Genomic DNA, 24881 nt, shown 5'->3' on the forward strand with positions numbered 1-24881 from the left:
GGAGGAAGATGGTGGTATAGGGGACCCTAGTTTCATCTGGTCCCTTGAATTCAGCTAGTTAGCTGTCAAACCACTCTGAACACCTGTGTACTCAACCTGAGATTTAAGAAAAGAATTGCTGCAATTCTACAAATAGAAAAGTGACCACATTTTGCAAGGTAGGGGGTGTGGAGAAGTAAATCTGAGGTGATATATCAGAAGACAAACCATGAGGGGAGGGAGCCTCCATAAGCCAGCACTGGAAGGTGGTATAGCAGTGGAGCACAAAATCAGAACTTTTACAAGTCTGCTCCAGTGGGGGACATCCCTGCCTATAAGGTAGCAAAGTGGAGCAGAATCCTAGGTGGGACAGTGTGGTCTCAGGATCTCCAGGGTCACAGGAAGACTGGGGTGCCCGAGTTGGGTAGAGCTCCCAGACATCAGATAGGGAAGCTGGCTGAAATCAGTGAGCCTAGGACTAGGCTTTCATCTCAGTGTTGCCTTAAACCATGACTGCAGCACAGCCGGGTGACTGCTCTCTGAGCAGGGGCCCAGCAAGCAGTAGAACCACAGCGAGACTCTCCTTCTTTCCCTGGAGGAGTGGCGTGGGTACATACCAAAGAAATCTGCAGGACTTGGAGTATTGAGTGGTGCAGTGTCGAATTTTGCCAAAGGAGTCTGTAAAGTCTCAAAATGGCGTCATGTACCTGAGATAAAAATGCTTGGACACAGGCTGGGTGAAAAAAGAGTGGGGACAGAAACTGGGGAGACGAGGCGATTAACTGCTTTTCCCTGAGGACCACTGAAGAGTGGGGGCTGCAATCTTCCAGCTCTAGGACTGGAGAATGGGACACCACCATTTTTGTTTTCATCCTCTAAAGTGACACGGAAAGCCTTCAGGGAATGAAAGCCACTCAGAGTGATCTGGAGCCACTTACGCTGAGCCAGGGCCCCTGGCAAAGATGGTGCAACTCCTCTTGACCAAAGGCACCTGTGAATCAGTGCAACAGGCCTCTGCCTCAGAAGACCAGCAGGAACATTAGGCTAACAGCAAGTATACAGATCACACAACACTGAAAACTCCAGTGCTATGGAAAAATAGTATGTACAATTCAAGATTTTTTCTCATGATTCTTTAGCCTTTCAGTTTAAAATTACTTTTCTCTTTTTTTTTCCTTTTTAACTAGTTTTTTATTTTACCAACAGTTTTAAGCCTTTAAAAAAAAAAAGAACTCTTTTTAAAAAAGATTTTATTTATTTATTTGAGAGAGAGAGCACAGAGGGAGAGTGATAGGGAGACGCAGATTTGCTGCTGAGGGCCTGATGCAGGGCTCAATCACAGGACCCTGAGATCATGACCTCAACCGAAAGCAGATGCTTAACCAACTAAGCCATCCAGGTGCACCCAGGACCTAGCATATTACCCTGTTCTTTCCACTGTTCTCTCTCTCCCCCACCTTTTGTTTTGTTTTGTTTTGTTTTTGGCTTCTGATCTCTTCTGATTTGTTTAGTGTATATTTTGTTGGGGTTGTGGTTGATATTTTTTGTATTTTGTTCTCTTGTTCATCTATTGTTCTCTGGACAAAATGACAAGATGGAAAAATTCACCAGGGCAGTGGGGGACAACAAGAGGCAGTACTGCCAGAGATTTAATAAATATGGATATTAGTAAAATATCAGAGCTAGAATTCATAATAACAATTATAAAGATACTAGCTGGCCTTGAAAAAGCATAGAAGACACTGGAGAATCCCTTTCTGGAGAAATAAAAGAACTAAAATCTAATCAGATCAGGAAAAAAAGGTGTATTACTGAGATGCAATAAAAAATGGAGGCACTAGGGACACCTGGGTGGCTCAGATGGTTAAGCATCTGCCTTTGGCTGAGGTCATGATCTCTGGATCGTGGGATTGAGTCCAGCATTGGACCCCCTGCTTAGCGGGGAGTCTGTTTCTCCCTCTCCTTCTGCCCCTCCCTGCCACTCATGCTCTCTCTATTTCAAATGAATAATTTTTTTTTTTAAAAGAGAGAGAGACTCTAACTGCTAGAATAAATGAGGCAGAAGAAAGAATCCATGACAAAGAAGATAAAACAATGGGGCATAACGAAATTGAGGAAAAGAGAGATAAACAACTACTGGATCATGAGGGGAGGATTCAGGAGATCAGCAATACCATAAAGCAAAACAATAATAGAATAATTGGGGTCGGTCCTAGAAGAAGAGGAAAGAGAGAGAGGGGCAGAAGATATATTGGAGCAAATTGTACCTGAGAACTTACCTAATCTGGGGAAGGAAACAAGCATTCAAGTCCAGGAAGCACAGAGAACCCCCCCTAAAAATCAATAAAAATAGGTCAATACCTTGACATAATAGTGAAGCTTGAAATTTTCAGAAATAAAAGGAAAATCCTGAAAGCTCTAACCTACAGAGGTAGAAACATAAGGCTGGCAGCAGACCTATTCACAGAGACCTGGCAGGCCTGAAAGAGCTGGCATGATATATTCAGGATGCTAAATGAGAAAAATATACAGCTAAGAATACTTTATCCAGCAATGTTGTCATTCAAAATAGCAGAGATAAAGAGCTTCCAGGACAAACACAAACTAAAAGAATTTGTGATCACTAAACCAGACCTGCAAGAAATATTAAAGGAGATCCTTTAAGTGAAGAGAGAGCCCAAAAGTAACATAGAAACAGAGACAATATACAGAAACAGTGATTTTACAGGTAATACAATGGCACTACATTCATATCTTTCAATAGTCACTCTGAATGTAAATGGGCTAAGTGCTCTAATCAGAACACACCGGGTATCTTATTGGATAAAAAAGCAAGACCCATTGATATGCTGTCTGCAAGAGACTCATTTTAGACCCAAAGACACCTCCAGTTTGAAAGAGAGGGGATGGCAAACCATTTGTCATGCTAATTAACATCAAAAGAAAGCTGGAGTAGCAATCCTTATATCAGACAAACTAGATTTTAAACCAAAGACTATAGTGAGGGTGAAGAGGGACACTATATTATAATTAAAGAGTCTATCCAACAAGAAGATCTAACAATTGTAAAAATATATGCTCGTGACTTGGGAGCAGCCAATTATATAAACCAATTAAAAACAAAATTAAAGAAACACATTGATAATAATACACTAATAGCAGGGGACTTCAATACCCATTCACAGCAATGGACAGATCATCTAAGTAGAAGATCAACAAGGAAACAAGGGTTTTGAATGATACACTGGACCAGGTAGACTTCAGAGATATATTTGGAGCATTCCTCCTAAAGCAACACAATACACATTCTTCTCAACTGCACATGGAACATTTCCCAGAATAGATCACGTACTGAGTCACAAATCAGGTCTAAACTGGTACCAAAAGACGGATTATTCCCTACATATTTTTAGTCACAGTGCTTTGAAATTTGAACTCAGTCACAAGAGGAACTTTGGAAGGAACTCAAATACTTGGAGGTTAAAGAACATCCTACTAAGGAATGGGTCAACCAGAAAATTAAAGAAGTATTTAAAAATTCATGGAAAACAAATGAAAATGAAAACACAGCTAGCTACTCAAAACCTTTGGAATGCTGCAAAGGTGGTCCTAAGAGGGAAGTACATTGCAGTACAAGACTTTCTCAAGAAACAAGGAAAGTCTCAAATACACAACCTAACCATACATCTAAAGGAACTGGAGAAAGAACAGCAAATAAAACCTAAACAAAGCAGAAGATGAGAATTAATAAAGATTAGAGCAGAAATGAATGAGATAGAAACCAAAAAACAGTAGAATAGATCAACAAAACTAAGGGCTTGTTCTTTGAAAGAATTAGTAAGATCAATAAACCCCTAGCCAGACTTATCAAAAAGAAAAGAGATAGGACACAAATTAATAAAATCATGAATGAAAGAGGAGATATCACAACTAACACCAAAGAAATACGAGCAATTATAAGAACATATTATGAGAAACTATAGGCCAGCAAATTAGGCAATCTGGAAGAAATGGATGCATTCCTAGAAACATATAAACTGCCAAAACTGAAATGGGAAGAAATAGGAAACCTGAACAGACCCAGAATCAGCAAGGAAATTGAAGTACTAATTTAAAATCTCCCAATAAGTGAGTCTAGGGCTGCATGTCTTCCCAGGGGAATTCTACTAAACATTTAAAGAAGAATTAATACCTATTTTTCTGAAGCTGTTTCAAAAAATAGAAATGGAAGGAAAACTTCCAATCTCTTTCTGTGAGGCCATCATTACCTTGATCCCCAAACCAGACAAAGACCCCACCCAAAAGGAGAATTACAGGCTAATATCCGTGATGAACATGGATGCAAAAATTCTCATGAAGGTACTAGCCCATAGGCTCCAACAGTACATTAAAAATGTTTTTACCACAACCAAGTAGGATTTACTCCTGGGATGCAAGGGTGGTTCAACATCCTCAAATTAATCAATGTGATACACTAAAATGTGATACCATGACATTACTGTGATACACTAAATTAATAAAAGAAAGGACAAGAAACATATGATCCTCTCAATAGATGCAGAAAAAGCACTTGACAAAATACAGCATTTTTTTCGACTAAAGCTCTCCACAGTGTAGGGATAGAGGGAATAAACCTCAAGATCATAAAAGCCAACTATGAAAAGCCCACAGTGAATATCATTCTCAATGGGGAAATACTGAGAGCGTTTCCCCTAAGGTCAGGAACATGAAAGGGATGTTTATTCTCAGCACTATTGTTCAATATAATATTAGAAGTCCTAGCCTCAGCAATCAGACAACAAAAACTAAAAGGCATCCAAATCAGCAAAGAAGAAGTCAAACACACACTTCTCATAGATAACATGATACTTCATGTGGAAAACTCAGAAGACTTCACTCCAAAATTGCTAGAACTCATACAGCAATTCAGCAACATGGCAGGATACAAAATCAATGCACAGAAATCAGTTGCATTTCAACACAATAACAATGAGACAGAAGAAAGGGAAATCAAGAAGTAAATCCCATTTACAATTGCAGCCAAAACCATAAGATACCTAGGAATAAACCTAAGCAAAGAGGCAAAGGCTATGTACTCTGAAAACTATAAAACACTCATGAAAGAAACTGAGGAAGACACAAAGAAATGGAAAACATTCCATGTTCATGGACTGGAAAAACAAATATTTTTAAAATGCTTGTGCTTTCCAGAGCCATCTATACAGTCAGTACAATCCCTATCAAAATATCATCCCCTTTTTTCATAGAGCTGGAACAAGTCCTAAAATTTGTATGGAACTAGAAAAGACCCCAAATATTCAAAGGAATATTGAAAAAGAAAACCAAAGCTGGTGCCATCACAATTCCAGACTTCAAGCTCTATTACAAAGCTATTTCATCAAGACAGTATGGTATTGGCACAAAATCTTGACATTTCAATGACATGGATGGAACTAGAAAGTATTATGCTGAAGGAAATAAGTCAATCAGTCAATTATAATTATCATATGATCTCACTCATATGTGGAATTTAAGAGACAATACAGAGAAGTATAGAAAAAGGGCAGGAAAAATAAAACAAGATTTAATCAGTGAGAAAAAAAAACCACATAATAGACTCTTTTTTAAATTTTTTTTTTATTTTTTAATTTTAGTGTACCAGAATTCATTGTTTATGCACCACACCCAGTTCTCCATGCAATATGTGCCCTCCATAATACCCATTACCAGGCTCACCCAACCTCCCACCCCCCACCCCTTCAAAACCCTCAGATTGTTTTTCAGAGTCCATAGTCTCTCATGGTTCGTTTCCCCCTCCAATTTCCCCCAACTCCCTTCTCCTCTCCATCTCCCTATGTTCTCTGTGTTATTTCTTATGCTCCACAAATAAGTGAAACCATATGAAAATTGACTCTCTCTGCTTGACTTATTTCACTCAGCATAATCTCTTCCAGTCCTGTCCATGTTGATACAAAAGTTGGGTATTCATCCTTTCTGATGGAGGCAAAATACTCCATAGTGTATATGGACCACATCTTCCTTATCCATTCGTCCGTTGAAGGGCATCTTGGTTCTTTCCACAGTTTGGCGACCATGGCCATTGCTGCTATGAACATTGGGGTACAGATGGCCCTTCTTTTCACTACATCTGTATCTTTGGGGTAAATACCTAGTAGTGCAATTGCAGGGTCATAGGGAAGTTCTATTCCATAAAAGACTCTTAACCATAGGAAACAAACTGATGGTTGCTGGAGGGGAGGTGGGTAGGGGGGGATGGGGTATTAGGGTGATGGGCATTAAGGAAGGCACACAATGTATTGAGCACTGGGTGTTATATACAACTGATGAAGCATTGAACTCTACTTCTGAAATTAATAGCACACTATATGTTAATTAATGAAATTAAAGAAAAATAAAATTAGGAATAAGAATATGTTTACATATTTGTTTATATTTTCAAAAAGAGGTGATAGAATTAGTTACCTATAGGGGATGAGGAAATGGAGAGAAGGAAGAAGGCTGGAAGTGAAACTTCAGTGAATTTGATTACCTTTTCATACAGTTTATACTTTAGGTTCAGGTAAGTGTTTTACATATTTAAAAAATTAAAATGCAGGTGAAAATAAGTATATTATACAAAACAAGATTTTTGGTGTAAGAAAAATGAGATGCAAAGCAAATATTAAATTAAAATAATAAAACACTGTAAGATTAAATTTGAATTGAGAATAACCCCATAGACTCAACTTTTAAAAGTGCATCTTTCCTATATCTGTATGCTGAGAGGGCCAGGAAGCAATGATAACCTAGTATCAGTGAACACCCTTGCCCCCAGATCTTGGTTTCTAAATATGATTTCTCACCAATAAGAAGAATGTACTTATTCTTAGGAGATGCATGTTGAAATATTTAGAAGTAAAATAGTATAAATCTACCTGCAGGTAGGTGTGTGTGGTAAGGATCCAATTATTGCACCATGTAATCCCCTTTCCCACACTTGGCATCAATGAAGAGTTAGTTCCAGCTGCCCACACTCTCTTGTGGACATGGCCTCCATTCTGAAAATTAATCAAAGTCTGAAAAGATGTAAATTACTAAATTGCATGTCTCTGAGCCTCAGAGACCCTAAAGATGAGCAATGCCATGTGAGCTTTAATTTTCTGCTTAAAGCTACTTGAATCCTTTCAATGTGAGATATTTAAAATAGGACACATGGGACTTCAATCTTAGTGGTCAAAAGTAGTTCATTGAAAGACCAATTCCCAGTGCTTCTTTGGTTTCTTTGGCTGTGAGAGCTGAGAGTTTGCATTAGCAGTTACTGGCTTTGCTGTGGCTTTGATCTTTCTGCAGGAATTGGGAAATGTGGGTTCTTCTGGGGCTCCATGATTAACTTGTTTTGTAGCTGGGGGGCAAGTCATATTGCATTTGGGATGTTTGTTTTTCAACTGCCAAATATGAGTGTTGGACTTGATATTTTTTTCCACAGTAAATTTTTGTGATTTTGAATTTCTCCAAGTAGAGCAATGTATCTGCAAATAACAGGAGCAGCGAGAGAGAGAGAGAGAGAGAGAGAGAGAGAAGAAGAAGCCTTCATCGGATATGAGGTGCCACCTGGAGTAGTTTAATCTTTTCCAGCCAAATTTTTTTTTATTAATCCTGTATCAAATTCTTTAAACACGTTAAAAATGGGTAAGGGCAGTAGGTGGTTCCTTGATTATAAGAACAGTGTTTTGGGATATGATTTTATTGATAATTATCCTTAATTCCAACAATAATTTTTTGAAAGATTTTATTTATTTATTAGAGAGAGAGAGAGCACACAGGAACAGGGGGAGGGGTAGAGGGAGAGGGAGAAGCAGACCGACTACTGGACAAGGAGCCTGATGCAGGGCTCAGTCAGAGATCATGACCTGAACAGAAGTAAATGTTTAACCGACTGAGCCACCCAGGTGCCCCAATAATTTTTTTTAATCTAGGAGGAAAACATGGGTTCTGAGTGGTTCCAATGCAACAGCTCCCTGTGGCTGCAGCTTATGTGGCCGCCTGCATGGCCATGCCAGAGCTGAGCGACACTGGGTAATATGCTCCCAAATAACTCATCACAGCAGTACCACCGACTCACAGTAAATCCTTGGCTTCCTCAGATGTCTGAAGAATTAGACACTCAGCTGTGACCATCTATCCAAAGTACTGGAATATGAAATGCACTAAGCATGAAGTCCTATTGAAAATCATTTCATTCTCTTAATTATTCAGTGGGTTTCTCAGAGTCTGACAAACCTTCAGGATCATTATTATGAGCATCAATTATCAACATAATGTGGCAAGGGAAAAGTCTGTTTGAAAAGAGTTCTGTTTGTTAGAACTCTGCAAGGAAGAAAAGTCACCATTTTGTTTGGGTGTGTGTGACTCTACTCTGCTGCTGGACAGTGAGAGAATGGGAGTATTGGAATATAATACCCTCCAGAGTCTTCTTGCTGCCAGGGATAGTCAGCCATTCTGCATAAACTCCTGTGTGGAGGCCTGGTGGAAGAGGGTGCAGACTGAGCTGGTGGTTGGGGGAAGAAAGAATAACTGAAGTCGGGCAGGGATGGCAAGTTCTCCATGACCAGGGGTGCAGCTTTCCCTGCTAGCCAGTTATTTTTTCAGTCCAGTCAGCATTGATCATGCTTTATTATGCTTGTGCTGGCTTGGAAAGAGCATCATAATGGAGTAGGTTGAATGGAGAAGTTTCAAGCAAAGTCTTTCCATAAAATTAGCTGAGAATACACTTTTCAACCATTTTTCTCCATCCCCTCAAAACACACAACCAATATTGAAAGGTACTGTGGAATTTAAACCTATTAAATACCTATGTGCCTAGTGACTGATATATTTAAGTATCAATTCTTCAAGCAAATCATTGTCAAGTGGTCCATTTTGGAGTGACTGGCCAGCAACATTATTTTCAGACCCCCTTAGTGTCCTCCCCTCCTTGCCACCAAACATATATTTCTGTGGCCCCAACTCAGGACTAGGCTTGCTTAGGCTAAGGACACTCCTCTGAATTCAACTGGTTGTGTTGATATGACAGAATAATGCTGAAAAAGTTCTAGGCCGCCATCCAGACAGTCTCATAGTTGACAATACTCTGATATGTTAGATTCTGCCTTCTGGAAGAAACAGAATCATCTATATTTCCATCACAAATGGATTCCTCAACTTATTTTAGCTGTGTGGATCTATGTATTAAACATTAGCACTAGGAATGTTCCACAAACACCTGAAAGATGTAGATGTGAGTGCCCTCACATACCAATGTCATGGTAAGCTGGGTGAGTCATCTGATTCTTGGAGTTGCTTCACTGCGCTGATTTAAAATATCAAGTTCAGGGGCATCTGGGTGGCTCAGTTGATTAGTGTCAGCCTTTGGCTCAGGTCATGATCCCAGGGTCCTGGGATCAAGCCCCACATTAAGCTCCCTGCTCAGCAAGAAGCCTGTTTCTCCCTCTCCCTCTGCCTGCCACTTCCCTGTTTGTGCTCTCTCTGTCAAATAAATAAATTAAGCCTTTAAAAAAATAAACAAAAATAAAATAAAAAATAAAATATCAAGTTCTCTGGGGCACCTGGTGGCTCAGTCAGTTGGGCATCAGACAACTGATCTCAGCTCGAGTCTTGATCTCAGGGTCATGAGTTCAAGAACTGTGTTGGACTCTATGTTAGCCATGGACCTACTTAAAAAAAAAAAAAAAAAAAGAAGTCAAGCTCTTTGACCACCCCGCCTCTGCAGCCATTCAAAAGAAGTCACCTAATTCCCCTCCCCTTGACTGTGGGCTGGACTTACTGACTTGCTTCTAACAAATTATAGGATGTAGAAATGACAGTATGGCTATGGGGATTAAGTGACTAAAAGGCATTAGAACTTCCTGTTTACTTTCTCTGATCCTGTCCTCTTCCAGAAGCCACTGGCCATAAGGAGTCCTATGAAGAAGTCCATGTTTGAGGGCCTGAGGTGTTATCTTCCAGCAGCCACAAGAAAGAGCCACCCTGGGGACAGATCCTGGCGCCCTATTTGAGCCATCAGATAACCGCAGCCCTGGATGACATCTAGACTGCAAACTTAAGAGAAGTCCTGAGCCAGAACCACCCATTCCTCCGCATTCCTGACTCTCAGAAACTGTGTTAGGAAATGAATATTTTGTTGTTTTAAGTCACCATGTCTGGGGGTAATTTGTTAAAGCAGCAATAGGTACTACAGGTAGGTGCCTAAAATAGTTGTTGAGAGTTCCCTTTCTTACCCCTCCACCATGTGGTGCTGCTGTGCAGCCACATACACACATACACAGGCACGCATGCATGCTCCAGAAAGAAAACTATCTCACCCTACAGAGGTGGTACTACTCCTGCCCAGTGCACCCTGAGAGTCAGGACCAGTGTTTCACACTATGTACCAAGCACCTGCTCTCTGGATACCTGTGAGCTAAGTATTTTTTTTTTTTTCCCATTGTTTGCCCCCCTCTGGGGGTTTCTTTCTTTTTTTTTTTTTAATTTTATTTAGTTATTTGACAGAGATCACAAGTAGGCAGAGAGGCAGGCAGAGAGAGAGAGGAAGGGAAGCAGGCACCCCACTGAGCAGAGAGCCCGACGTGGGGCTCGATCCCAGGACCCTGAGACCATGACCTGAGCCTAAGGCAGAGGCCCAACCCACTGAGCCACCCAGGCGCCCCTGAGCTAAGTATTTTTACCCTCTAAATACATAATGTAATTGTAATAAGCTTTTCATTTTTCAGAAATTCTAAAGTATGAGAAAAGATCTGTCATTGTATTCCATCCATATCCCATTGAACAGACTGGATATCCAATATTATATGCATTTGTTTTGATTTTGACAGCTAAAAATCCCATGAAAATGACAAATGCTTAAAGGGAAATCCAAAATTTCTAATTTGTATTATTTTTAGCATTCTATAGACATATCTTTAAAAAAATTTTTTTTAAGATTTCGTTTATTTGAGAGAGAGAGCACGAGAGTGAGAGAGCATAAGTTGGGGAAGGGAGGGACAGAGGAAGAAGGAGAACCTGAGCAGAAAGCCTGATGTGGGGCTTGATCCCAGGACCCTGAGATCATGATCTGAGCAGAAGACAAACACTTAACCAACTGAGCCACCTAGGCATTCTTTATGAACATATCTTGAAAAAAGCTTTTCTTCTTAATTTTTTACAAATTTTGATCAAAGAAAATTAAAACAAATCGCATAATTTCAACAAATATCATCTACTACTTGCTTGTGATAAAACATATTTATCTCTCAATTATAGTGCTAGTTAGAAGGTTATCCTTATAAATGAGTTATCCATAAATGAATTTATGGTCTAGTGAGTCAATGATTATTGAAACATTTGGTTTTGGAGAAGGCATATTTTTCCCAGGAATAATTTAGAGATTGGGTTCACAAAGACAACATTAATAATTTTTAGCGTTAGGTTAATTAGAAAAATAAGATACCTCACTTTAATCAGCTTTTATTTGAAGAAAAAACACAAAGATAAATATAACACACATTTCTCGATACTTCGGGAGGCTTCCAGAAAAACCTGATTGATCCCCCTTTGGGGATTTCATTATCATTCATTCATTGCTACCCACAATATATTTTATATTGTATTCAGAACACGTACTAAGTCCCACTAGCTCTAAGAGGCGAATGGCAACTTTCTGATTTATCATCCAATTGGTTACTTTTTATTGCTTTGCTCCTAATTTTTTTCTTTAAGGTGAGAAATAAAAAGCAAGATGTGAGCGAGGCCCATGGATCAGCTGGAACTGTCAGGTTAGGTCTACAAAGTGAAGTTTCTGAGAGTCATGCTCCACCTCTGAGCCACTGGTGCCTGAAAGGCCAAGAAGACACCGTTCAGCTCAGGTATAGTACACACAGCCCTGTCCACACCCTAATCAATTAGGTGAGAGCAAAGTGCCCTGACACTTTGTCTCTTATGTCCTTCCTTTTTCTTCTTAATTTTGCCCCTAATTTCTCCCTAATTTTATTGTGTTTAACTGGGGCCTTTGCAATGGTGACAGAGGTCCGGGTTGTTTTCAGTTTTTGAGGCTTGCAATACATTAAAAAATAAAGAAATGTTAAAGCAGGGTGCTAAAAAAAATTTTTAATTGCTGAGGAAACACTTGAAATATCCATATTTAACAAAATATGTCTTTTTTAAAAAGATTTTATTTATTTGACAGAGAAAGTCACAGCAAGAGAGGGAACACAATTAGGCGGAGTGAGAGAGGGAGAAGCAGACTGCCCGTTGAGCAGAAGGCCAGATGCGGGGCTGGATCCCAGGATTCTGGGATCATGAACTGAGCTGAAGGCAGACGTTTAATGCCTGAGCCACCCAGGTGCCCCCAAAATATGTCTTTAAAACAAAAATACAAAGCAATACAATTATACTAATTATAAGGTAAAGAAAGGATTTGTGAAAAACACTAAATTCATTATACATAACCATTAATATTGTGGTCTGTTACTGGGACACAAATTGAAAGTTACTTAATATCAGTGAGATCACATGATAATTGTCTTTTTCTGACTGACTGATTTAGCTTAGCATAGTATCCTTTCATTCCATCCATGTCGTTGTAAATGGCAAGATTTCGTTTTTTGATGGCTGTGTAATATTCCATTGTATATATATGTGGAAATTAAGAAACAAGATAGAGGATCATGGAGAAGGGATGGAAAAATGAAACAAGACCAGACCAGAGGGGGAGACAAACCATAAGAGACTCTTAGTCAAAGGAAACAAACTGAGGGTTGCTGGAGAGGAGGGAGTAGAGGGATGGGGTAACTGGGTGATGGACATTGGGGAAAGTATGTGTTATAATGAGCACTGGGTATTACATAAGACTAATGAATCATAGACCTGTAACCTGAAACAAATAATATATGTTAATTAATTGAATTTAAATAAATAAAAAAGGAAGTTACTTAGTAGACATTTTTCAATCCTGTGTGTGTTTCTATAATTACTTCTATACCCTCAGGAATGATGTTTTAGCTCAAATTTGGGGGCATTTGCAAGTGTGGAATATGAGCCAATGGCCTCTCTTGGTCCTGCAATGACCCATGTAGTAGATGCAGGCAGAGCCCAGCCATATCCCCTCAGGACCTTCCATTGGCCAGCAGCTGCATCTCGTTGCCTGAGGGCACCTCTGGTGGCAGGAGCACTGGCTTCCCACAGACATGGGAGGCCAAAAGTACCAAAGAACTAACCTTCCCAGCTAGCAGTCCTTGTGCAGGAAACTGAAGTGTGTTTTCCACTGGCCCTGGAATTGCCCAGTGGGGTTCAGCCCCGGCCACCTTAAGGAGTGACCTGCGTGATGACACAGCCTCACTCCTGGTCTCTCTTCCTCTCTCCTCTACCCATGTCCCCTGGTTCTCCTCCCAATGAACTGCTTGCCCTCAAATCCTTGTCTTAGGGTCTGCTTCTGGGGACACCCACACTAGGATGCTGTTTCTTGCTTATGTTTTTTTGTTGTTGTTTTTTGGGGTTTTTTTGGTCTCTTTGTTAAGGATTTGCTATATAAAAATACTTCTTTCTTACACACTGGACTACTCAAAGAGAAGCTATTGGAGTTTACCAAATTGGAGGAACAAATAAACCACAACTATAATATCAGATCAAGTCAGACTGTTAAAACCTTTCCATTTTCTACTTCATCATATAGGTTAAAGGGTTATATTTAAAAATAACATATATAAAAGTTATAATTCATCTTCACCTATGCACTTAGGTTTACTGGACAACACTTACATAGCAGAGTAAAATCTGTAGGGTATATTGGAGAAGTCAGATGGAGGGATTATCTCTGTCTAAGGTACTTGAAAGGACTTGAAGTGATGCTCAGGGCCCTCCAGGGTGATAATCGCCAACATTTGACATAAGTGCGGAGCAATAAATTAGATATGGGGCCTCAGAGGCTCAAGCTAGGCTGCCAGTGTTTTGTTTGCTGTGAAGGAAGGAAGTAGGTGTCAGCAACAAGGTGTCCTAAGCGATGTGGGAGGCGTGGGTTCTCCTATAGTACATTTATTTCTCCTACTCTCATTATTCTTTATAATTAGGTGCCTTGTTCCCCTTTACATGCGTGAGCTCAGGAAGTGGTCACCAATGGGGAATGCATGAGTAAATGAATTCAGGAATTTCAAAAGTCACTGGATGAAACTGCACTGTTTTTCGTTTTAGATTGCTTCATCTGTCTTAAATTTGATTGTTTCTGGTGGGTGGGGATATGTGGAGGAGTAGACAAGAATTGGAGGTAGAGGAAAGGCTTGAGTATCCAAACACATACCCCAGTGCTTATGTGTGTGGAGGTGTGTATGGGGGGGGGGTGAATAGGAAGGCAGGGGAGGAAGACAGGAAGATCTAAAATCTCTAGGAAATTCAAAATAAGCTGGTTTCCTCTGCGGAGAGAAACAGTGGTAGGGGATAGGAAGAGAGACATACTTTTCTCTGCCTACTCTCCTACAATTTTTACTTTTGTACTAAGTGTCTGTGTTACTTAACTTTTTTTTTAAATTCAAAGACATGTGAAAAGCAAATTCAGTAATCTTTTGTCCTCTTACAAAGTCTTGTTAACTCTGCTACCTGTGCAGCCTGTAGTATATACAACTGACCTTGAACAACACAATTTTGAACTGTGAGGCTCCACTTAGATGTGGATTTTTTATGGTACAATACTGTAAATTTTCTCTCTCTCATGATTTGCTTAACATTTTCTTTCCTCTAGCTTACTTTATTGTAAGAATACAGTATATAATTATACAACATGCAAAAATATGTGTTAACTGTTTATGCTATCAGTAGGGCTTTGTTAAATAGTAGGCTATTAGTAGTTAAGTTCTGAGGGAGTCAGAAGTTATACACAGGTTTTTGACTGCTTGTGGGTGTTGGTGCCCCTATCCCATGTGCTGCTCAAGGGTGAAATATACTTCTGTTGGGAAACTCATGAGTTGTGTTTGTAGCAAGACCATTCCTAACTGTTGGGAAATAATTCGACATGAATCTTAGGCATATCTACACATCTTCTCAGTCAAGGCACTGAAAACCTTTGTTCCAAATTATCTTTTGAAAGATGTTTGTATAGAAAATAGCCTTGAAGCTAGAGCTGGTATCTCTGTGTGGAGCAGAGGGCGATTTGTTTTTTGTTTAGGATTATAAAGATAATGCTTCCCTCAGAAGTAAAGGTCAAGCAGGCTTGCTAACAGCCTCTTTAAAAGACCAGAGTTACGGAAACTCAGAGTTTCTGAGCTACGATGAGCTACGATGCTAACCCAGTGAGTGTGCAGAATCCACCTGGGCTGCCCCACATTGCCCCCATAGGACATGGGGGTCAAGGGGAACTCACACAAACACAGAGCTCAAACTGCCACCTATGCAATGAGTCATCAAGTCCTTTGTCTCTGACCCAGGAGTCCCTTGTCTTCTGTTAACATCCATGAAACTGTGACAGGTTAACTTACTTGCTCATAGGTATGGTAAAATGTCGTACCCTTTGGAGTTCTTGACACTTATGATATAGATTTTGATGGTTGAAGATACCCATCTCAATCAAAATCTAATACTTAGGATGAGCAGTTCCCGTCAGGTGGGCAATTTCATAGAGGAATTCTATTACATCAATGGCTTTATTCCAGGAATGTATTAGATATAGAGAAGACACAGAAAGGACCCATTAGCCATTTAGACTGTTCCCTGCTAAGACAGGAAATTGAAATAACACTGGGAGCCAGATTATGTCCTTGCTTATTTGGCAGATGTCAAATTGTCATTACTCTATATTATAGGTTTCCAGTAAAAACATGGTGGAAATAAAACAACACTTTCCCCAGGACATTAAAAATATTTATATGATATTTTGTCTACTCTGGCAAAAAGTGATTGTACTCAATAGCTACAGGGAGGATGGAAACGGTTTACATATTTGTTTCTAGGAGGATAAGACAGGTGTTTTAATATATAAGCATAAATTTCTATTTTGGGAAAATATAAAAAATAAAAATTTTTTTTTGTTTAAGTCACTAGTCTATGGTATTTTTGGAATAGCAGCCTGAACTAGCTAAAACACTCATCTTTGACAAACTGGGAGACCCCTGGACCGCACAACCACATGAAACAGATGGGAGAGTACCCACAGCCGTGAGGCTTAGTAGGGACCCAGACAGAAGTGGAGAAAGCACCCTCAGGGTTGCAGGGGTCACATAGGGCTGGGGGGCACTCCACAGTGAAGGACCCAGTGGAGAGGGTGCACCAAGCCAAGTCTCAGAACAGCAGCAGGTCAAGAATGAAGGTAAAAGCAAGGAAGTAGGGCTGCATGGGGACACACACACCACCACAGATATGCAGGAAGTAGTCTGTCAGTGAGTAGAGAGAAGACCGCACCATGAGCAGTCCTCCAGTGGCCTGTTTTTGGGTGGAAGAAAAGCAAAGGCCGAGCCAATTTGCCAAGTCAATACTTGAGCCCTAAGAAGAGCTTCCAGTCAGGGACCTGGACCCCACCCACCATACCCTCTGCCAGTGACTCACATGGAAGAAAGTGAGGCAGGAGGTAGACAGAAGCTGGTGGCACTTTGAAAAGAAGTGAAAGTGTAAAAAAAAAAAAAGTATCAATAATTAAAGGAAAACTGGCCACCTGTCCCTAGAAAATAGACATGAAAGCAAATTCAGGAGGAGCCATGGAGAGCCAGAATGAAAACAGCAAAATAGTTTACGGGGATTAGAGAGACTAGGTTACAATTTTGAGTCTGGAGGTGAGAGTAGGCCTCATTGAGAAAACGACATTTTGAATAATCTTGGAGAAGTGAAAGAGTTAGTGGTGTGCTAGGGAAGAGTGTTCCAGGCAGAGGGAAGAGCAGGTGCAACGGCCCTGTTTGAGGCAGGGACAACAGTGTTATTTGGTGCATAGATATTCGTAAGTATGTTATCTCACTGTGAATTCTACACATAAGCGTTCCAAACTCCCTTTCTTTGTCTTGTTTAATGCTTTGTGCTCTGAATCCAACCATCTTGGCTTTATTTGTGTTTGTATTTGCCTGGCATGCTTTTGGCCATCCTTTTATTGTAAAACTGAAAATTACTTTATGTTGTCTGTTACATAGAATATAGAGCTGAATTTTCATCCATCCAATTTGACTATTTTGTTTATTTGCAAGTGATTTAGGCATGGTTCCATAATTGGTAGGCCAAATATGTTCATCTTAGTGCTGTCATATTATTTCACATTCCCAGTTCTCATCTTACTTGACCTGCCCTCAGAATGTGGCACAGCTTCTTCTTCATTCACGTTCTTCACTTGCTTCCGAGACGACCCCCCTCCTACTCTCTTGGCTTACCTCCCATCTGACTGGCCAGTCTCTGCAAAACTCCTCTGCTGTTTTGGTTCTTGGTTTGACCTCTCACTGTTGGAGCTAAGGCCCTGGGCTCAGTCCTTGGTCCTCTTCCCTAGTGGCTCCTGCACCTCTGGGGCACCCAGTCAGGCCTGCAGCTTCAAATACCAGGTCTGCGCTAACACTCTGCAAATGCATCCCTCCAGTTGTGCCTTCTCTCCTGACTGCCAGGGGCCTGTATTCTAACTCAGATTTCCAAAAGGGATCTTAAACAGTGTGTCCAAGACAGAGGTCCTGACTCTCCTCCAAACCCACTCCTGGCACAGTCTTCCCTACTTCAATTAATGACACTGCTGTCACTGGTACTTCATATCCAACATGTCTGCAATTCCTAAGAACTTTACCTTCTGGATATTTCTAGAACCTGTATGCTTCTCATCACTGTACCTCTCTGGTATAGTCCATCTCTTGCCTCAATTACTGTAATAGTCCGCTTCCATCCATGTGCCTCTTCTGTGTGTTCTCAACACAGAAATCTGAGTGATCCTGTTCAGATGTGAGGCACATAATATCACTCATCTGCTCAGAATTCCTCAATGGCTCTCTATCACTTTCAGAATAAAAGCTAAATAAGGAAACCTACTAATATAATTCATTATTAATAAGAAAAAAGTTACTATGAATGTCTTCATGGATGATGAAAAGGCATATTTAAAAAATTCAGCATTCATCCTTGATAAATAAAAAACTTTCAATTAAATAATAATTCATGGATTCTTACTTAATAATAAAATATATTTATCTCCAACCCAAAGTCAACCTCCTACTTGCTGAGTAAACACCAGAAGCATTTCCTTAATATCAGAAAAAAGAAAAGAAAGCAGGAAAATTCTAATTATTTCCAAATTATGTGACTACGAGATCAGTCACAGTCATAATTACCTGATTTGAGATCAGGTAGTAGAAGTTAGGAAACTTCTTTGCACCAAGTTCCAGTCTATTTTCAAGCTTCCTGGTATCAGGTAGCAGTAGTGGTTGTGGAAGCTTCTTGATCCAACTCTGAAATCCATGGATCACAGGTTAAACTGTCCATTCTCCATACTCAGGCAGTGGCTGTGGTTCTAGCCCTGGTCTGTACATATTTGGTATTGGAAATGGTTGCAGGAATCAGGCCCTCAAGATGGAAGTTTGGGATTGGATCTGACCTGGCTAGGTTTGAAGACAATGGTGACCCTGTCACCAGAGGAAAATGGGATAGTATGAATATAGGGCACACAGTGGGAAAAGTTACCTAAATGGTCATCTGTGGTCTCCTGGAATGACCAGTTTACTGAAGGCAAGACTTCAGTGGCTGCTGTACTAGACAGTTATGATGGGAATAAGAGATTCAGAAACTATCAGGGTGGGTTGGCCTTTTCTCACTGTACTGGAGAGTTTAAAGAAGGAAAAAGATGTATTGCAAAAGTCCAAAAATACAGAATGAAATTTAGTATGTGATAATGATGACACAGAATGAAATTTAGTATGTGATAATGATGAATTTAAATCAGTAAGGGAAAGATGGGTTATCAAGTAAACAAAATCAGGCAATTGTGTCGGTATCAAGATATAAAGAAAAGCTAGATCCATTCCACTTATATCAAAACAAATTCCTGATAAGTCAAATTTTAAAAGGAAAAATGTGACTCATGGAACATTAAGAAAAAACCATGGAAAATTTTTCAAAGTAATCTAAAAAAGGTAAAGGTCTTTCTAAGTCTGATACAACCTGGAAATACTAAGTAGTAAAAGAAAAGTGTGGTAAAATTCATTAATTAGAAAAGGAAAAGGCCTGCTTGCTAAAAAAACAAAGCACAAAACAAGCAAATAAAACAGCATAAGTAAAATAAAAAGATGTGGCAAACTGAGAAAAAGTTTTGACATTCATATCTAAGAAAAGGACTATTTTTACTATTACATAAAGTTCATCCAGTAGAAAATTGGACAAAATATATAGAGAATTCATAGAAGACAAAATACAAATGTCTCGTTTACACTTGTAATAAGAAAAATGCAAATTGAAACATTTTTTCATCTATCAGGTTGGTAAATTCCAGTTCTGGCCAAAATGCAGTAAGTCGACTGCAGCCTGGGTACCCCTCTGACTACTATTAAAACCTCTAGATAAAATATGCAAAAAAGGCTTTACAAGCTGGACAAAGTGTTTAAAACTCCTGATTGTTTTTTCTTCTCCCTCCTCTGTCCTGAGGCTAGTCTCAGTTCCAGTGCTGGGCTGCAGTAGTAAGGTGACATGGGTAACTAAGAGAATCCCTGTTATTTTCTTCTCTTTTCCCTCATCACTGCCTTTACAATAGCCCCACAGACAGATATGCACAACAGTTAGAAAGCCTAGGAAACTTCAGGAGCAGCCTAGCTTTCTGGCCAGCAGAACTGGAAATAGGTCCTGGGAGCCACAGAATATGAAGGAAATCCCGCAAAGGACAGAGGAGATGGGAATCCCTAATTGTGTGTTGTGGTTTGTTATGCAGAAATCCATGTCATTAACTCACTCAGGTCAGCTGTTTGTGTTGTCCAACAACTAATCTGTCATACTTTACCACAAAGTTTTAATTTGTTAATTGTAGAGAAGAAATTAGATTTTCCATGTAAAAGGTATTTCTTTATATTTCCATTCAAATTTTGTTTTTGCCAGTCCTTCTGGTCATATAACTATCAGAAGATAAAGTTATGTGGAGGGATGGCGATTCAAGTTCAAGGGGTGAGAAGATAGGAAGACTACAGTTTTAAAAAGCCTAATGAGTACTTAATGTCTAAACCTACTGAAACTCAGAAACAATTTGTCCCAACTTGGAGAAGAGAGAGAACTTCTGGATATAGCCATGCAGGACTTACTAAAAGACAGCCCCTTGAGAGCTGGTCAGTAAGGTGGAGCATTGAAGTTCCACAAAGAACAATATCCCCTAGGGAGTAACCAGCCTTTGTTCCTTTCACCTAGTTTCCTTCCTTCCTGTCTGGACCCTGCAAGAAGGCGTGGAGGAGTGGAAGAGCAGACCTCACTGCTCTGGCTTGGCAGGACTTGGAGGCATCCCTCTGGGCTGAGATGGGTATGGAGGGTGGGGGTTTGGGGTAGTCCTTATAAAGCATTCATTCATTCATTGCTTTCTTTCATTCCACTGAGTTATTGGGCCTGTTGCAGATCTAGGGCTGTCCCAGGCACTGGAAATATACTAGTGGACAAAACTGACAAAAATTTCTGCCCTTGTGAAGTTTACATTCTAGAGAGAGACTGAAAGTAAACATAATAACATTAAACAGTTAAGTGAGGAGTGCTATGGAAAAAAGAAATAGGAGAGCAGATAAGTAGATGGTGAGGCATGGAGGAGGAAAGGGACTCAGCGAAAAGGTGGGATTCTGCTCCCCGAGGGAGGAAAGTAACAACCTCCATAATTAAGGAAGGCAGAGGGAACAACCAGGGCAAAAGGCTCTGAGGTGGGTGGTGGGTAGGATCTAGGAAGGTCAGGGAGACCTAAGTGGCTACAGCAGAGAAAAGGGGAGAGTAGAGGTCTTCTGAGAGATAAAGGGTGGTGGGTATTTGCTCTTATATTTGAAAGTGACAGGAAAAGTGGAATCTGGACCGTAAGAGACTGAAAGGAGGAAAATGTGAAGAGGCACACAGGCTTCCTTGGCTATCCGAAAGCAGAGCCCCAGCCTAAGTCGAAAAGCGAAGACTAATCCCTCCACCCCCACCCCGTCGCTTTCCCAACGTTCCCTTTACGAAAGACCTACATTAGTACCTGTGTTCGTTAAGGGAAGGAAATCCGAGGAGCACTGCCGCTTTTATGAAAAAAGCTATTACTCTCGGTAGCAGGTCTCCTGCGGGAGCCTGGATACCAGTAATTCTTTTCTTTTCTTTTATTTTTTATAAACATATAATATATTTTTATCCCCAGGAGTACAGGTCTGTGAATCGCCAGGTTTACACACTTCACAGCACTCACCATCCAGTAATTCTTTTTTAGCGGACCTACTAGGTCCCGCCCCCTCTCGGCGCGACGGCCCAGCGAGGCCCCGCCCCTCACAGGAAAGACAGCCCACAAGACACGCCTCTTCCACTGTGGTCCCGCCCCCCTCGGAATGACAGCTCGTAGGGCACACCCTCTCACCGTGGTCCCGCCCCCCACGGTGCGACCGCCCCGCGAGGCCCCGTTGCCCACTCTGTGGTCCGACTCCCTCTCAGAGTGACAGCGAGCGCGGCACGCCTCTCCCGTGCACCGCCCCGTTCCCACTCCCGGCCAAAGGCCAGCTAGGCCCATCTCACTTTTCTGCGGAGCCGTTCCGGTCCGCGCCTGAAGCACTCCCTGCTAGGCCCCGCCCCGCTTAGTGCGACGCAGTGTTGGGCCCCGCCTCTCCCGGCGTGGTCCGGCCCTGCTTAAGAGCTCCGGCGTTCTGGGCCCCGCCAGGCCTGCCACACCCAGCGCCCGGCGCGCCCTCCCCTCAGGCGCCGTCCCGCCCCGCCCTCGACAGTCCACGGCGGTGCCTCCGGGTCGCGCTGGCTCTCGGGTCCGCCTGCGAAGACGTGGATTGCCGCTGCGGCCGGTACGTGGGGGAGGGGACCGCAGACCCTCTCGCTGCTGGCGGCGCGGAGCCAGGGTCCGTGCGGAGCTGAGCCCGGGCTGCCCCGCCACGGCGGGGCGCCTCCAGGGACGCCACCGGCCGCCCTTCCTTCCCGGGGTACCCCCCAGTGCTGGCAGTCCCAGGAATGGGGAAGTGGGACGGGAACGGGCACAAATGCGGGAAGGTGGAGGGAGGACTGAAGGTGTTGGGGAATGTTAGTCGCAGGTGGGGGCTGGGAGAGCCGAGATCTGGGGAGGGGTTATGGGGTGGAGGGTTGAGTAATGAAAGAAACGTAGTGAGGCCGAAACCTGGGGTTGGAGTCAGGCTGTGGGGTTGGGGGTCTTCAGAGCTAAGGAGAATGAGGTCGTGGGCGGGAGTGGAAAAGACTGCGAAGCTTAAGGGCGTGTTTTGGAAGGACCAGCTCAGCGGGGCTCAGGATTCACGCTTCCACTGGACAGTCCCGGGAGCAGGGGGGCGGTTAGGGTATGTTAGAACGAAGTGTGGCTGGAGCGAACTTGCTCTCTTTCACATCAGGGTGATTGGGTTTCCAAGCTCTTGACTGGGACACACTGTACATTTCAAGTAATAAATGCAAGTCAGGAGCAGTGCCTAGGACACCGAAGTAATGTGGATGGAATAGAGATTTCCTTTAGGCTGCTTCTGTTTTCCCGGTACCTTCACAGCGCCAGCCTTGGTGTGCGCTGTCTGCAGCAAAACACTGTTCAGCAGCCAAGACAACTGTAATTAAAAATAAGTACAGTTGAGGTTCACTCAGACGGAAAAGCAGTTGTATCCCATTCTCTTAAATCCCGTGGTGTTTAATTTTAAAAAAATCTAATCCCGTGGAGTTAAAAAAAAATCTTTATTATTTGTCTCCTTTCAATTTGAAGTCAGACTAACCTACAGAGCTGGATGTTGTCTAAGGGCCTATTGTGTATGGTACATAGTTTTCAATTCACTGTGGAAAGTAGACCATATCTGTTCTGACCAGCTGTTGCTGAAAGAATCGTAGAATTGCCCGTGAAGAATGAAATTTAAAAGGTCTAAAATAATGGAAGGGAATAGAAATGGCCTGGTAAATTGGAGTGTATGCACTTAAAAAGCCAGTGAAACTTTTTTTTTCATTGTAGAAACTTGGAAGAGTGAGAAAAAATATAAGGATGAAAATTAAAATCCCATGTAATTTCACCAACCCTATTAACATTTGGGTGCAATTCTTCTTAATTCTTTTTGTATTTTATTGTGTATTAAATGTACATGTTACATTATCGAGATCATATTGTTATATTACTTTTCTTTTTTCCCACTTGGCATTTTCCTGGATCATTAAAAAGTTTCCTTAAATATCTTTTTAAATGGTTGTATGGTTATCATATGGATTTATTCTTTTATCACATATTAGAGTTGTTTTGTGTCAAGTGCTATGCTTACAGGTGAGATTCGGTGTTGCTCCAGGTTCTCAGACATCATTCCAGCCCAAATAAGCAAAATCTTGACAGTTTGTGGCATTATGAGAGTAGATAGAAAGTCTGAATGAGAAGAGGAAATAGTGTTTTTTTCACTTCATCGGTCAGTCTGTGGCAAGGCCCAGTTGGGTGATTCTGTGTCCAGGTGGCCTTCTGCTGCTGTAGCATCTAATCAGGCCTGGGCTTGCGCTGCTATGGCCAGGCTGTCTTCATTTGTCTTGTCTTACCTGTCCTGCATCTTCCTGTGGAATCCTGATGCCACCATGTTCCCAGGTATGGGAATAGGCCTCAGCAGCTTCCTTACCTTGTTGGTGTCACTGAGTGTCAAATTCTAGTTAGGGTGTGTGTGTGCAGTGCTGATTTTCTACTATCAAATTTCCCCACATCTGATATAACACCAAGAGGCAGCTGCCTTAGGTCTCAAAGAAGGAATATCCCACAGTTGCTCTCATAATTAACTGCCTATTGGAGGTTTCAGAGGATGTCTCTAAGCTGTCTTTACCCTCAGGGCCTTTGGAGGGGTCCTGTCCGTCTTCCTTCTAGCCCTGGCCATTAAAAATGCAAAAAAAAAAAAAAAAAAAAAAAAAGCAACTTTTCTCCTGAAGAAATCCCTCTCATTTTCGGTCAGTGTGGCCCTTCATTTTTCTCTCACTGGTGTATTCCTATTTTGCTTCATGTCAGAAAATTTTGTAATTTTGGTTTATGTTTCTCCTTGAGTCTGAAATAAGGTGATTTCTGAAGACAGCAGGTGCATTTCCTTCTTACTAGCCTCTGAATTTATAATTCCATTGCGCCCCCTCCCCCAATTCAGGAAGAGAACAGGGTCTCCTATTCTTTTTTTGATCCTTGATAAAATATGCGCATACTCTCAGCCCCTCAACCTCCCACCCATGGTTGAACTTACAGTGTGTTTCTCTTCATATGTGCGTTTCAACCTCTATGGACAGGATTTACCTGTTATTATAGGCAAGTGATTCCAGTAGCTAAAGTAAAAGTCACATGAGTCCAGTTCATTTATAGGCCTCTCTTTGACCCTGTGTGCAGTTCAGCACATGCGAAGAGCAGAATTTGGGATGGCTATCTTATGCTCCATGGTATCTATGGAACCTGTATGCTAAGCCTTTTAGTCCTTCCTGGCTGCTATCTTGGCTGACAGCCTGGATAAAAGGGGGAAATTGGTTGTGGTTGTAGAAATCATGCTACCTTCCAATGTCTAAGAAGACTACATATGTTGAATCATTGTTTTTAGATTGGCCCCATGAGCCTCTCTTACCATACTTAAAGCCCTCATGTCTGCCCATCTGGTATTTTGGTCCCATGTACTGGTCCTGCCTGGTAATGGTGGACCAAGTTCCTATTAAGATCCTCTGGTAAAAGCAGATTGCAGAACTCAGCTTAGGCCAAGGCTGCCATGAGGCTTCTTGTTTTCACCACCTTAGACTTGCTATTCACACCACTGGGC

General features: G+C 41.5%; 1 protein-coding gene across 2 annotated transcripts in view; it reads left to right on the top strand.

Moving 5' to 3' along the window:
• The first annotated feature begins 21871 nt into the window (after positions 1 to 21871).
• The window catches only part of LOC111159072 (anoctamin 10), a 200413-nt gene continuing 197403 nt past the window's right edge, over positions 21872 to 24881 (top strand). For both annotated transcript variants that reach the window (XM_022521455.1, XM_022521456.1), the window contains exon 1: positions 21872 to 21935. The gene's annotated coding sequence lies outside the window, so the exon portion shown is untranslated. The remainder of the gene's footprint in view (positions 21936 to 24881) is intronic.

The sequence above is a fragment of the Enhydra lutris genome, unplaced genomic scaffold (genome assembly GCF_002288905.1).
Source record: "Enhydra lutris kenyoni isolate GAN:26980312 unplaced genomic scaffold, ASM228890v2 scaffoldscaffold66, whole genome shotgun sequence".
Lineage (NCBI taxonomy): Eukaryota > Metazoa > Chordata > Mammalia > Carnivora > Mustelidae > Enhydra > Enhydra lutris.